The following is a 12,538-nucleotide window of genomic DNA, read 5'->3' on the forward strand; positions in this document are numbered from 1 at the left end:
ACTGCCATGCAGCACGCCCAAGTAGACCAAGTTGCAAAGTGTTCCCAAGCCGCAGGACAAAGTCGACACAAAACTGTCAGCCAGCCAGGAGTCAAAGCTATCAGCTTCCCATCCCTAGACAGACGTCTTATCCATTACAGCATTGGCCCAGGCTGTGGAGAGCAGCTGGCCGTTCACAGTCCCACAGCACAGCGGCAGCAATGGCTAGGCCAAGGCCTGAGCGGCAAACCATCAGCCAGCACTTTTGTCACTTCCCTTCCGTAGCTCAGCTGCTGCGGCGCAGGACTGTAGAGGAAAGCAGAGCAAAATCATCCTTTGGCCGCTGCTTAAATTCACACTTGAAGGAGTATGTGCTTTTTTAGAGTAAGCGTGTAGTAAGCAGCAATTAGCTGAAGGTAGCGCTCTTAACTTGACAAGTCGATGGCTGCTCAACGTGTTGCCGCCAAGGCACGGGATCCCTCGTTTCCTGTCTGCAAACTGCCTGCACGCGACTGTTTCACTTCCGCAGTTTCATCTGCTGGCCAGCAGGGGTTCGTCTTTGCTCCCCCAGAATATATAATATTCCATAAAAATTTGCAACCCTTTTCTATGCAATGTACATTTGCAAAACGCAGCAAAAATAGTGTTGGCGCATACAGCCCGAGGGGGTCTTACACGGGTGCCGGCCACTCGGTAAACTATGGCGGGAGGACCCCCTTACACAGTGGTCTTTCTCCATGGAGCCTTTGGAGCGGCTGCCCCAAGCTTTACTGCATCCCACAGCACGTAGTCCTGGACCTCGGAACGTGCCAGCGAGCGAAACTCAAGTCGTGGACGACTCTTTGCACTGGAAGAATTGGGATCGGAATTCCTCCTCCCCACCCCCACCTCCCGCCCCCCGACTGGACTTTAAAACTGGACTTTATGGAGTATGGGGAAGGAACCCCAACCCTCACGGACAATAGTACTGTGAATGAGAGCCGAAACCTTACACAAAGCACACAGACGCAGGCTGCATTCCGATGGATCAATTTCAAACATTCCAACATCACAACAGAACTGATAGTGTCAAAGGACTGGAATTTGGGACATTATCATAACAGTGACACAGCATAACTGCCGTCATGTAACACAATTAAGTAATTAGGGAGGCCATTCTTACAACTAACCGGCCCCAGGCCACAGCATTCACTCCTGTCGAGGCAGGAGAGAAACCTTTTCACGTATATCAGCTCTGGAGCCTGGAATACCTCACCCTGGTGGAGTTTATTGTTCTCGGTCATGGAAATAACATCAACATAAGTGGATCTGTCTGGACCAGGCAGGTAACTGACGAAAGAGATTAAAAGGTGCTAAGCGCTCACCATCCAGCAGGATGGCTCCAGGTGATGTGTTTATGATATTTCGATAAGGATCATCATGAAAAGGACAAGATCGAAGAGTTTGGCACTGCAGTCAAGAAGGAGGGTCAGGAAGAGTCAACCTGGCTCGTGGACCTACAAATTCTCACCTCATGGAGGATTGTAAGTTATCAGCCAAATGTGAGGGGTATTTGGGGCTGAGAGTTGAAAGCAATTTTAAGTGTGACAAAGAAATCCTGGGAGGGTTTGGGGTTTTGAATTGAGTGAGTTTGGGGCAGAAGTGTGGGCTTTTGCTTGTGGGTTTTCGGAAAAGGTGCGTCTTAAAAGTGGTGGTGACTTGTGTGTTTGGGTGGGAGCCGAGCCGAGCCGAGCCGAGGTTAAATGGTGGAGGGATTTAAATCGGTCTAAGCAAGCAAGGTGTCGTGTGGCGTCCTTTACATTCGTTTCGAGGTCTTTGTATCAGGGTGTTAGGGGGGTCTTAATAAAGAAGTTTATGGTTCCGCCCAACCCTGTGCCTGTGCAATTTGTCCTTTCTAAAATCCTAAAGAACCATCAGTAAGGGGGGTAAACAGGAGCCGGAAGCTCTCACAAAGAACGAGCAGCAGGTTTCAGGCAGACCAAAGTGCGCCTTTCAGCTAGTTGATGGTCCTCCAGCAAGAGTTGATGCTTACCTGGGGTGTGCGTCCAGTTTTTTTTTTTATTTCCAAAATATACTTTATTCATAAATATCTGTAAAAATTACATTGCCAAACAGTTTCCAAACAGCACCAAAAAATACAAACATTGCAAGGGAGATCAGTTTCCTTCAATACTGTCATGAGTTTCTTCCCAACCCTTCCGTTTCACAATTGTCATGTCAATTACAGTTTTACATTTACAGCAATTGAGAACATTAACGATACAGTTCGAGGGGTGCGTCCAGTTTTTTTTTTTTTTATTTCCCAAAATATACTTTATTCATAAAACTCTGTAAAAATTACATTGCCAAACAGTTTCCAAACAGCACCAAAAAATACAAACTTTGCAAGGGAGATCAGTTTCCTTCAATACTGTCATGAGTTTCTTCCCAACCCTTCCGTTTCTCAATTGTCATGTCAATTACAGTTTTACATTTACAGCAATTCAGAATATTAACGATACAGTTCGAGGGGTTTCCCATGGATCCAGCTCCTCAGTCTAGCTTGGTGGGGGAACCTTACACTGTGGTCTTTCCCCATTGAGCCTTTGCTGCGGCTGCCCCAAGCTTTAGTGCGTCCCTCAGCACGTAGTCCTGGACCTTGGAATGTGCCAGTCTGCAACATTCGGTGGTGGACAACTCTTTGCGCTGGAAGACCAGCAAGTTTCGGGCAGACCAAAGGGCGTCTTTCGGGGTGCGTCCAGTTTGAGCAGCATGGCAGGCAAAACCTCAGCACTCACTGGAAAGCAAAAGAAGTCTTGTGTCAGTCAGACAGGGCTCTCGACTGCTCCCTCACACTCGTGGCGGCTGCTAGTTTCCGCTCACCAGCTTTTCCTTGCGCCAGCTGGGGCTCTTCTGGGCTTCTTTCATGGTTATTGGAGCTGGCCGGTCCTGCCGCTGCTAACTTGCTGCTGCTGGAGGGACCTGCTGATTGAAGCAAAGCACTGACTGTGTTCAGGCAGTGAGCCAAGCCCAAGCCCAAGCCCAAGCCCAAGCCGCATTTCCCTGCAGCTCAAGGAGCAACTTGGAGACAGCTGCTATGGGGCTGTTGTGAAAGAATCTGGGCTCAGCAGTCTTAGCCAAGCTGGGGAATTAGCTCAAATGGTAGAGCGCTCGCTTAGCATGTGAGAGGTAGCGGGATCGATGCCTGCATTCTCCATTCTGCTTTTTCCTGGGCTCCAATCTTCACATTCAGCACTTGTGGCAACCAGCTGACAACGTCTTGCCTTGCGCTCCCATCTCCAGTGCTGGAGGCTGTCAAATGCTTTGCAGCACTGCAGCAAGCAAAGCGGCTGGATTTTGGCACGCAACGAGAGCGGAAAGGTCAAGTGAGTGATGGCAAAAGAAAGCACAGTGGGCACACTGCCTTCTCTGAGGATCGAACTCAGGACCTTCAGATTATGAGACTGACGCGCTGCCTACTGCGCTAAGAAGGCACTGCCATGCAGCACGCCCAAGTAGACCAAGTTGCAAAGTGTTCCCAAGCCGCAGGACAAAGTCGACACAAAACTGTCAGCCAGCCAGGAGTCAAAGCTATCAGCTTCCCATCCCTAGACAGACGTCTTATCCATTACAGCATTGGCCCAGGCTGTGGAGAGCAGCTGGCCGTTCACAGTCCCACAGCACAGCGGCAGCAATGGCTAGGCCAAGGCCTGAGCGGCAAACCATCAGCCAGCACTTTTGTCACTTCCCTTCCGTAGCTCAGCTGCTGCGGCGCAGGACTGTAGAGGAAAGCAGAGCAAAATCATCCTTTGGCCGCTGCTTAAATTCACACTTGAAGGAGTATGTGCTTTTTTAGAGTAAGCGTGTAGTAAGCAGCAATTAGCTGAAGGTAGCGCTCTTAACTTGACAAGTCGATGGCTGCTCAACGTGTTGCCGCCAAGGCACGGGATCCCTCGTTTCCTGTCTGCAAACTGCCTGCACGCGACTGTTTCACTTCCGCAGTTTCATCTGCTGGCCAGCAGGGGTTCGTCTTTGCTCCCCCAGAATATATAATATTCCATAAAAATTTGCAACCCTTTTCTATGCAATGTACATTTGCAAAACGCAGCAAAAATAGTGTTGGCGCATACAGCCCGAGGGGGTCTTACACGGGTGCCGGCCACTCGGTAAACTATGGCGGGAGGACCCCCTTACACAGTGGTCTTTCTCCATGGAGCCTTTGGAGCGGCTGCCCCAAGCTTTACTGCATCCCACAGCACGTAGTCCTGGACCTCGGAACGTGCCAGCGAGCGAAACTCAAGTCGTGGACGACTCTTTGCACTGGAAGAATTGGGATCGGAATTCCTCCTCCCCACCCCCACCTCCCGCCCCCCGACTGGACTTTAAAACTGGACTTTATGGAGTATGGGGAAGGAACCCCAACCCTCACGGACAATAGTACTGTGAATGAGAGCCAAAACCTTACACAAAGCACACAGACGCAGGCTGCATTCCGATGGATCAATTTCAAACATTCCAACATCACAACAGAACTGATAGTGTCAAAGGACTGGAATTTGGGACATTATCATAACAGTGACACAGCATAACTGCCGTCATGTAACACAATTAAGTAATTAGGGAGGCCATTCTTACAACTAACCGGCCCCAGGCCACAGCATTCACTCCTGTCGAGGCAGGAGAGAAACCTTTTCACGTATATCAGCTCTGGAGCCTGGAATACCTCACCCTGGTGGAGTTTATTGTTCTCGGTCATGGAAATAACATCAACATAAGTGGATCTGTCTGGACCAGGCAGGTAACTGACGAAAGAGATTAAAAGGTGCTAAGCGCTCACCATCCAGCAGGATGGCTCCAGGTGATGTGTTTATGATATTTCGATAAGGATCATCATGAAAAGGACAAGATCGAAGAGTTTGGCACTGCAGTCAAGAAGGAGGGTCAGGAAGAGTCAACCTGGCTCGTGGACCTACAAATTCTCACCTCATGGAGGATTGTAAGTTATCAGCCAAATGTGAGGGGTATTTGGGGCTGAGAGTTGAAAGCAATTTTAAGTGTGACAAAGAAATCCTGGGAGGGTTTGGGGTTTTGAATTGAGTGAGTTTGGGGCAGAAGTGTGGGCTTTTGCTTGTGGGTTTTCGGAAAAGGTGCGTCTTAAAAGTGGTGGTGACTTGTGTGTTTGGGTGGGAGCCGAGCCGAGCCGAGCCGAGGTTAAATGGTGGAGGGATTTAAATCGGTCTAAGCAAGCAAGGTGTCGTGTGGCGTCCTTTACATTCGTTTCGAGGTCTTTGTATCAGGGTGTTAGGGGGGTCTTAATAAAGAAGTTTATGGTTCCGCCCAACCCTGTGCCTGTGCAATTTGTCCTTTCTAAAATCCTAAAGAACCATCAGTAAGGGGGGTAAACAGGAGCCGGAAGCTCTCACAAAGAACGAGCAGCAGGTTTCAGGCAGACCAAAGTGCGCCTTTCAGCTAGTTGATGGTCCTCCAGCAAGAGTTGATGCTTACCTGGGGTGTGCGTCCAGTTTTTTTTTTTATTTCCAAAATATACTTTATTCATAAATATCTGTAAAAATTACATTGCCAAACAGTTTCCAAACAGCACCAAAAAATACAAACATTGCAAGGGAGATCAGTTTCCTTCAATACTGTCATGAGTTTCTTCCCAACCCTTCCGTTTCACAATTGTCATGTCAATTACAGTTTTACATTTACAGCAATTGAGAACATTAACGATACAGTTCGAGGGGTGCGTCCAGTTTGAGCAGCATGGCAGGCAAAACCTCAGCACTCACTGGAAAGCAAAAGAAGTCTTGTGTCAGTCAGACAGGGCTCTCGACTGCTCCCTCACACTCGTGGCGGCTGCTAGTTTCCGCTCACCAGCTTTTCCTTGCGCCAGCTGGGGCTCTTCTGGGCTTCTTTCATGGTTATTGGAGCTGGCCGGTCCTGCCGCTGCTAACTTGCTGCTGCTGGAGGGACCTGCTGATTGAAGCAAAGCACTGACTGCGTTCAGGCAGTGAGCCAAGCCCAAGCCCAAGCCCAAGCCCAAGCCGCATTTCCCTGCAGCTCAAGGAGCAACTTGGAGACAGCTGCTATGGGGCTGTTGTGAAAGAATCTGGGCTCAGCAGTCTTAGCCAAGCTGGGGAATTAGCTCAAATGGTAGAGTGCTTGCTTAGCATGTGAGAGGTAGTGGGATCGATGCCTGCATTCTCCATTCTGCTTTTTCCTGGGCTCCAATCTTCACATTCAGCACTTGTGGCAAGCAGCTGACAACGTCTTGCCTTGCGCTCCCATCTCCAGTGCTGGAGGCTGTCAAATGCTTTGCAGCACTGCAGCAAGCAAAGCGGCTGGATTTTGGCACGCAACGAGAGCGGAAAGGTCAAGTGAGTGATGGCAAAAGAAAGCACAGTGGGCACACTGCCTTCTCTGAGGATCGAACTCAGGACCTTCAGATTATGAGACTGACGCGCTGCCTACTGCGCTAAGAAGGCACTGCCATGCAGCACGCCCAAGTAGACCAAGTTGCAAAGTGTTCCCAAGCCGCAGGACAAAGTCGACACAAAACTGTCAGCCAGCCAGGAGTCAAAGCTATCAGCTTCCCATCCCTAGACAGACGTCTTATCCATTACAGCATTGGCCCAGGCTGTGGAGAGCAGCTGGCCGTTCACAGTCCCACAGCACAGCGGCAGCAATGGCTAGGCCAAGGCCTGAGCGGCAAACCATCAGCCAGCACTTTTGTCACTTCCCTTCCGTAGCTCAGCTGCTGCGGCGCAGGACTGTAGAGGAAAGCAGAGCAAAATCATCCTTTGGCCGCTGCTTAAATTCACACTTGAAGGAGTATGTGCTTTTTTAGAGTAAGCGTGTAGTAAGCAGCAATTAGCTGAAGGTAGCGCTCTTAACTTGACAAGTCGATGGCTGCTCAACGTGTTGCCGCCAAGGCACGGGATCCCTCGTTTCCTGTCTGCAAACTGCCTGCACGCGACTGTTTCACTTCCGCAGTTTCATCTGCTGGCCAGCAGGGGTTCGTCTTTGCTCCCCCAGAATATATAATATTCCATAAAAATTTGCAACCCTTTTCTATGCAATGTACATTTGCAAAACGCAGCAAAAATAGTGTTGGCGCATACAGCCCGAGGGGGTCTTACACGGGTGCCGGCCACTCGGTAAACTATGGCGGGAGGACCCCCTTACACAGTGGTCTTTCTCCATGGAGCCTTTGGAGCGGCTGCCCCAAGCTTTACTGCATCCCACAGCACGTAGTCCTGGACCTCGGAACGTGCCAGCGAGCGAAACTCAAGTCGTGGACGACTCTTTGCACTGGAAGAATTGGGATCGGAATTCCTCCTCCCCACCCCCACCTCCCGCCCCCCGACTGGACTTTAAAACTGGACTTTATGGAGTATGGGGAAGGAACCCCAACCCTCACGGACAATAGTACTGTGAATGAGAGCCAAAACCTTACACAAAGCACACAGACGCAGGCTGCATTCCGATGGATCAATTTCAAACATTCCAACATCACAACAGAACTGATAGTGTCAAAGGACTGGAATTTGGGACATTATCATAACAGTGACACAGCATAACTGCCGTCATGTAACACAATTAAGTAATTAGGGAGGCCATTCTTACAACTAACCGGCCCCAGGCCACAGCATTCACTCCTGTCGAGGCAGGAGAGAAACCTTTTCACGTATATCAGCTCTGGAGCCTGGAATACCTCACCCTGGTGGAGTTTATTGTTCTCGGTCATGGAAATAACATCAACATAAGTGGATCTGTCTGGACCAGGCAGGTAACTGACGAAAGAGATTAAAAGGTGCTAAGCGCTCACCATCCAGCAGGATGGCTCCAGGTGATGTGTTTATGATATTTCGATAAGGATCATCATGAAAAGGACAAGATCGAAGAGTTTGGCACTGCAGTCAAGAAGGAGGGTCAGGAAGAGTCAACCTGGCTCGTGGACCTACAAATTCTCACCTCATGGAGGATTGTAAGTTATCAGCCAAATGTGAGGGGTATTTGGGGCTGAGAGTTGAAAGCAATTTTAAGTGTGACAAAGAAATCCTGGGAGGGTTTGGGGTTTTGAATTGAGTGAGTTTGGGGCAGAAGTGTGGGCTTTTGCTTGTGGGTTTTCGGAAAAGGTGCGTCTTAAAAGTGGTGGTGACTTGTGTGTTTGGGTGGGAGCCGAGCCGAGCCGAGCCGAGGTTAAATGGTGGAGGGATTTAAATCGGTCTAAGCAAGCAAGGTGTCGTGTGGCGTCCTTTACATTCGTTTCGAGGTCTTTGTATCAGGGTGTTAGGGGGGTCTTAATAAAGAAGTTTATGGTTCCGCCCAACCCTGTGCCTGTGCAATTTGTCCTTTCTAAAATCCTAAAGAACCATCAGTAAGGGGGGTAAACAGGAGCCGGAAGCTCTCACAAAGAACGAGCAGCAGGTTTCAGGCAGACCAAAGTGCGCCTTTCAGCTAGTTGATGGTCCTCCAGCAAGAGTTGATGCTTACCTGGGGTGTGCGTCCAGTTTTTTTTTTTATTTCCAAAATATACTTTATTCATAAATATCTGTAAAAATTACATTGCCAAACAGTTTCCAAACAGCACCAAAAAATACAAACATTGCAAGGGAGATCAGTTTCCTTCAATACTGTCATGAGTTTCTTCCCAACCCTTCCGTTTCACAATTGTCATGTCAATTACAGTTTTACATTTACAGCAATTGAGAACATTAACGATACAGTTCGAGGGGTGCGTCCAGTTTGAGCAGCATGGCAGGCAAAACCTCAGCACTCACTGGAAAGCAAAAGAAGTCTTGTGTCAGTCAGACAGGGCTCTCGACTGCTCCCTCACACTCGTGGCGGCTGCTAGTTTCCGCTCACCAGCTTTTCCTTGCGCCAGCTGGGGCTCTTCTGGGCTTCTTTCATGGTTATTGGAGCTGGCCGGTCCTGCCGCTGCTAACTTGCTGCTGCTGGAGGGACCTGCTGATTGAAGCAAAGCACTGACTGCGTTCAGGCAGTGAGCCAAGCCCAAGCCCAAGCCCAAGCCCAAGCCGCATTTCCCTGCAGCTCAAGGAGCAACTTGGAGACAGCTGCTATGGGGCTGTTGTGAAAGAATCTGGGCTCAGCAGTCTTAGCCAAGCTGGGGAATTAGCTCAAATGGTAGAGTGCTTGCTTAGCATGTGAGAGGTAGTGGGATCGATGCCTGCATTCTCCATTCTGCTTTTTCCTGGGCTCCAATCTTCACATTCAGCACTTGTGGCAAGCAGCTGACAACGTCTTGCCTTGCGCTCCCATCTCCAGTGCTGGAGGCTGTCAAATGCTTTGCAGCACTGCAGCAAGCAAAGCGGCTGGATTTTGGCACGCAACGAGAGCGGAAAGGTCAAGTGAGTGATGGCAAAAGAAAGCACAGTGGGCACACTGCCTTCTCTGAGGATCGAACTCAGGACCTTCAGATTATGAGACTGACGCGCTGCCTACTGCGCTAAGAAGGCACTGCCATGCAGCACGCCCAAGTAGACCAAGTTGCAAAGTGTTCCCAAGCCGCAGGACAAAGTCGACACAAAACTGTCAGCCAGCCAGGAGTCAAAGCTATCAGCTTCCCATCCCTAGACAGACGTCTTATCCATTACAGCATTGGCCCAGGCTGTGGAGAGCAGCTGGCCGTTCACAGTCCCACAGCACAGCGGCAGCAATGGCTAGGCCAAGGCCTGAGCGGCAAACCATCAGCCAGCACTTTTGTCACTTCCCTTCCGTAGCTCAGCTGCTGCGGCGCAGGACTGTAGAGGAAAGCAGAGCAAAATCATCCTTTGGCCGCTGCTTAAATTCACACTTGAAGGAGTATGTGCTTTTTTAGAGTAAGCGTGTAGTAAGCAGCAATTAGCTGAAGGTAGCGCTCTTAACTTGACAAGTCGATGGCTGCTCAACGTGTTGCCGCCAAGGCACGGGATCCCTCGTTTCCTGTCTGCAAACTGCCTGCACGCGACTGTTTCACTTCCGCAGTTTCATCTGCTGGCCAGCAGGGGTTCGTCTTTGCTCCCCCAGAATATATAATATTCCATAAAAATTTGCAACCCTTTTCTATGCAATGTACATTTGCAAAACGCAGCAAAAATAGTGTTGGCGCATACAGCCCGAGGGGGTCTTACACGGGTGCCGGCCACTCGGTAAACTATGGCGGGAGGACCCCCTTACACAGTGGTCTTTCTCCATGGAGCCTTTGGAGCGGCTGCCCCAAGCTTTACTGCATCCCACAGCACGTAGTCCTGGACCTCGGAACGTGCCAGCGAGCGAAACTCAAGTCGTGGACGACTCTTTGCACTGGAAGAATTGGGATCGGAATTCCTCCTCCCCACCCCCACCTCCCGCCCCCCGACTGGACTTTAAAACTGGACTTTATGGAGTATGGGGAAGGAACCCCAACCCTCACGGACAATAGTACTGTGAATGAGAGCCAAAACCTTACACAAAGCACACAGACGCAGGCTGCATTCCGATGGATCAATTTCAAACATTCCAACATCACAACAGAACTGATAGTGTCAAAGGACTGGAATTTGGGACATTATCATAACAGTGACACAGCATAACTGCCGTCATGTAACACAATTAAGTAATTAGGGAGGCCATTCTTACAACTAACCGGCCCCAGGCCACAGCATTCACTCCTGTCGAGGCAGGAGAGAAACCTTTTCACGTATATCAGCTCTGGAGCCTGGAATACCTCACCCTGGTGGAGTTTATTGTTCTCGGTCATGGAAATAACATCAACATAAGTGGATCTGTCTGGACCAGGCAGGTAACTGACGAAAGAGATTAAAAGGTGCTAAGCGCTCACCATCCAGCAGGATGGCTCCAGGTGATGTGTTTATGATATTTCGATAAGGATCATCATGAAAAGGACAAGATCGAAGAGTTTGGCACTGCAGTCAAGAAGGAGGGTCAGGAAGAGTCAACCTGGCTCGTGGACCTACAAATTCTCACCTCATGGAGGATTGTAAGTTATCAGCCAAATGTGAGGGGTATTTGGGGCTGAGAGTTGAAAGCAATTTTAAGTGTGACAAAGAAATCCTGGGAGGGTTTGGGGTTTTGAATTGAGTGAGTTTGGGGCAGAAGTGTGGGCTTTTGCTTGTGGGTTTTCGGAAAAGGTGCGTCTTAAAAGTGGTGGTGACTTGTGTGTTTGGGTGGGAGCCGAGCCGAGCCGAGCCGAGGTTAAATGGTGGAGGGATTTAAATCGGTCTAAGCAAGCAAGGTGTCGTGTGGCGTCCTTTACATTCGTTTCGAGGTCTTTGTATCAGGGTGTTAGGGGGGTCTTAATAAAGAAGTTTATGGTTCCGCCCAACCCTGTGCCTGTGCAATTTGTCCTTTCTAAAATCCTAAAGAACCATCAGTAAGGGGGGTAAACAGGAGCCGGAAGCTCTCACAAAGAACGAGCAGCAGGTTTCAGGCAGACCAAAGTGCGCCTTTCAGCTAGTTGATGGTCCTCCAGCAAGAGTTGATGCTTACCTGGGGTGTGCGTCCAGTTTTTTTTTTTATTTCCAAAATATACTTTATTCATAAATATCTGTAAAAATTACATTGCCAAACAGTTTCCAAACAGCACCAAAAAATACAAACATTGCAAGGGAGATCAGTTTCCTTCAATACTGTCATGAGTTTCTTCCCAACCCTTCCGTTTCACAATTGTCATGTCAATTACAGTTTTACATTTACAGCAATTGAGAACATTAACGATACAGTTCGAGGGGTGCGTCCAGTTTGAGCAGCATGGCAGGCAAAACCTCAGCACTCACTGGAAAGCAAAAGAAGTCTTGTGTCAGTCAGACAGGGCTCTCGACTGCTCCCTCACACTCGTGGCGGCTGCTAGTTTCCGCTCACCAGCTTTTCCTTGCGCCAGCTGGGGCTCTTCTGGGCTTCTTTCATGGTTATTGGAGCTGGCCGGTCCTGCCGCTGCTAACTTGCTGCTGCTGGAGGGACCTGCTGATTGAAGCAAAGCACTGACTGCGTTCAGGCAGTGAGCCAAGCCCAAGCCCAAGCCCAAGCCCAAGCCGCATTTCCCTGCAGCTCAAGGAGCAACTTGGAGACAGCTGCTATGGGGCTGTTGTGAAAGAATCTGGGCTCAGCAGTCTTAGCCAAGCTGGGGAATTAGCTCAAATGGTAGAGCGCTCGCTTAGCATGTGAGAGGTAGCGGGATCGATGCCTGCATTCTCCATTCTGCTTTTTCCTGGGCTCCAATCTTCACATTCAGCACTTGTGGCAACCAGCTGACAACGTCTTGCCTTGCGCTCCCATCTCCAGTGCTGGAGGCTGTCAAATGCTTTGCAGCACTGCAGCAAGCAAAGCGGCTGGATTTTGGCACGCAACGAGAGCGGAAAGGTCAAGTGAGTGATGGCAAAAGAAAGCACAGTGGGCACACTGCCTTCTCTGAGGATCGAACTCAGGACCTTCAGATTATGAGACTGACGCGCTGCCTACGGCGCTAAGAAGGCACTGCCATGCAGCACGCCCAAGTAGACCAAGTTGCAAAGTGTTCCCAAGCCGCAGGACAAAGTCGACACAAAACTGTCAGCCAGCCAGGAGTCAAAGCTATCAG

At 49.7% G+C, this 12,538-nt stretch overlaps 4 non-coding genes across 4 annotated transcripts; all 4 read right to left on the bottom strand.

The window, feature by feature from the left end:
* Positions 1–3,379: 3,379 nt before the first annotated feature.
* On the bottom strand, positions 3,380–3,452 carry trnam-cau (transfer RNA methionine (anticodon CAU)). Its single transcript has one exon. It is a non-coding gene; the product is annotated as a tRNA-Met (tRNA).
* A 2,921-nt stretch (positions 3,453–6,373) lies between these two features.
* On the bottom strand, positions 6,374–6,446 carry trnam-cau (transfer RNA methionine (anticodon CAU)). The gene has a single exon. It is a non-coding gene; the product is annotated as a tRNA-Met (tRNA).
* A 2,921-nt stretch (positions 6,447–9,367) lies between these two features.
* trnam-cau (transfer RNA methionine (anticodon CAU)) lies at positions 9,368–9,440 on the bottom strand. Its single transcript has one exon. It is a non-coding gene; the product is annotated as a tRNA-Met (tRNA).
* A 2,921-nt stretch (positions 9,441–12,361) lies between these two features.
* trnam-cau (transfer RNA methionine (anticodon CAU)) lies at positions 12,362–12,434 on the bottom strand. The gene has a single exon. It is a non-coding gene; the product is annotated as a tRNA-Met (tRNA).
* Positions 12,435–12,538: the final 104 nt, after the last annotated feature.

Source organism: Heterodontus francisci, chromosome 5 (assembly GCF_036365525.1).
Source record: "Heterodontus francisci isolate sHetFra1 chromosome 5, sHetFra1.hap1, whole genome shotgun sequence".
Lineage (NCBI taxonomy): Eukaryota > Metazoa > Chordata > Chondrichthyes > Heterodontiformes > Heterodontidae > Heterodontus > Heterodontus francisci.